Source organism: Diachasma alloeum, unplaced genomic scaffold, assembly GCF_001412515.2.
Source record: "Diachasma alloeum isolate Michigan unplaced genomic scaffold, Dall2.0 Dall_scaffold_00501, whole genome shotgun sequence".
NCBI classification, from domain to species: domain Eukaryota; kingdom Metazoa; phylum Arthropoda; class Insecta; order Hymenoptera; family Braconidae; genus Diachasma; species Diachasma alloeum.
The window spans coordinates 85615-88596 of NW_021680633.1; positions in this window are offsets into that span (position 1 = coordinate 85615).

The window sequence follows — 2982 nt, forward strand, 5'->3', positions numbered from 1 at the left end:
TGTAATCTTCTTACTCAAGTATAAAGGAACTATGGTATTCTTGCGAGCATGCGATTCTAGGCCATAAACATGAATCCTCAAATCATTCATCTCCTCAAACTTGGGAATTTCTTTGAGAGTCATTGGGAAGGTTAGACCTTCATATTTGAGTACAGTGCGAAAATGAGGATATGAACCGAGTGAGCAGGCATTTTTACATGTCGGATGAAGAGCGGCCGTAACTGCCCACAAAAAACAAAATTGATCGAAATTTTTTATATTCACAACAGCTTTCCTAGCTTGGATGTCATTTGGAAGCTCAGTGAATGTTGAGGCTCCACCTTTCATGGGTTCGTACTTGTTAATATTAACAACCAAATTCACTATTTCACTGAAGGTCCAGCCGGAACCCATCTCTTGAAAATCTTCCAGTTTGACAATGAAATGATCTATTATGGAATAATCAAACCCATCACTCAGGTTTGTTCCAGGCAGAATCACTTCATTTTTCGATGTGAAATGTTTCGTTTCTTCTTGAACTTCCTCTGATTTTATGATTATAAATTTACATGAAAGCCCGCAATTGACTTTCACGCCCCCTACATCGCTCAAAATATGATCCAATTGACGGTGAACTAGAACTTTACAAACTTGAAGGAAAGATTTGATGTCTTTATGAACCAAATTGATGACAACCCCTGTCTTGATTCGATTTTCGAAGGCAGATTGTAAATTTCTCCATTTCACTCGATTGGAAATTTTCTTCACTGATTTCTTCTTCTGCATTTTACCACCATGTTTGCTGTGATATTTAAACGCTTCAATATACCATAGTAGTTGTGCAATTGTTGCTTGAATTCCACAATTTTCACCACTGGACTTTGCATTTTTTAAGTATTTGTTCAATAATTTAATATTTCTTTCTGTTAAGGTCTTGAAGTTCTCAATCTCATCAGCATGAGCACGAGGAAGTAACTCATATGCTTCTCTCAAAACTCGCAATAACTTCTTTCTTTGTTCATCCATCCCAAAAGATGGAGTCGACACTAACTGATTCAGGATGGTTCCCCACCTCTTTTATACTCAAACGATGACTCATACCATAAAGAAAAAAAGTATGATGGCTCATTTGTATAGAAAAAGGTTATGAGATAAGGATCATCTCATATTTCAAATCTCGAAAACTCGAGAACTCCCCCAACGTAATTCGAGAACTCTCAAAAAGGTTCTAGACTCTCCTTTCAACCCCACCTCTTTTATACTTGAATGATGACTCATACCATAAAGAAAAAAAGTATGATGACTCATTTGTATAGAAAAAAAGGTTATGAGATAAGGATCATCTCATATTTCAAATCTCGAAAATTCTAGAACTCTCCCAATGTAATTCGAGAACTCTCAAGAAGGTTCTAGACTCTTCTTCCGATTATTCTCGAATGATGATGTCATTATTTGATAAAGTTTCCGTATATAAACCCTCGAAGAACCGCACTCTGACATCAGTTCACTAACGACTCTCGAAGTATAGAGCTGTAGCAGAAATCCTAAGAGAAACATTGGAGCTCTTTCTGTCCATCTCTAAATCATCATAAAAGATGGACTTGTCTGCTATCAACAATATCTCCAGAAGCAGCTACTTACCAACTAAGAAGATGGTGGAACTCGAGTCGAACACAGACCACTTCATTTCTGATATTAAAACTGTTAGGACACGATTTGGATTGAGTATTGTTGTCACCATCGACGCAACTTTCACCGTTTTCCTGCCAGAACGAGTCACAAAATTTCTCCTGAGTGATGAGAAGCAACTTCAGGACCTTCAAAAATTGGTGCTCGAGAAAAAAGTCAAATCGAAGTATCTTGGTGAGGGGACGGAGTTTGAATTCATTAGGATTTAAGGTATTCATCGGAAACGGGAGGACCATCCATATCATTGAATGAGTCATTAAGATTTTNAATTGGTGCTCGAGAAAAAAGTCAAATTGAAGTATCTCGGTGAGGGGACGGAGTTTGAATTCATTGGGATTTAAGGTATTCATCGGAAACGGGAGGGCCATCCATATCATTGAATGAGTCATTAAGATTTTGTGAGCGATTTTTGTATTATGAAACTAACAATAAAATTATGAAATCATAAAATTTCAATGTATTCACTCTTTCTTGTATTTCCCTACATTTTCCATAACAAATATTCAATTAAAAAATTAAATATATATGGCTAATTGATGAAGTTCAATAGAATTAGAGCTTTAAAAGTGAAAAGAAAAAAGTTTACGTAGGAGAATCGAACTGGAACTCCAGGATGCACTCGCTACCACTGAGCCATCCTAGAAGATATTTTCNGCCATCCTCCAACCCCCGTTTCACTCCTTAATCTCGGTAATGAAAAAATTAAAACTGCGATGAAAGTCGCGGTGCTATGAAAAACCTAATGGTTTCTCGGCGCAGTGATTCCCGACAACTCGCCCGCTAATTCAAAAATCGTCTCTTTTCCCCTAATTAATATTAAGGAATGAAACCAATGCTGTTCGATGGAGAATTAAATTCGCCATCCTCCAACCCCCGTTTCACTCCTTAATCTCGGTAATGAAAAAATTAAAACTGCGATGAAAGTCGCGGTGCTATGAAAAACCTAATGGTTTCTCGGCGCAGAGGGCTTCCCCATTAATTCGCCCACTAATTAACAAATTGTCTCTTTTCCCCTAATTAATATTAAGGAATGAAACCAATGCTGTTCGGTGGAGAATTAAANTTCCGATGGAGGATTTAAAAATAAATAAATCAAGATAATCATGTATATTAAAAGATAAATATACAGGGTGTTTCAGAAGTACATGTACATCTGAACACCCTAGGATCAGGGGGTGATTCTGAGCAGAAAAGTCCTCTTGCAATTTTTGATCAGACTCACCCCTAAAAAGTTATTGGCAATTAAGGGTGGGCCAATGGGGAGTGATTTTTAAGCGGGCGCACATCCATGTGATATGCAGCATATGTGTGTGT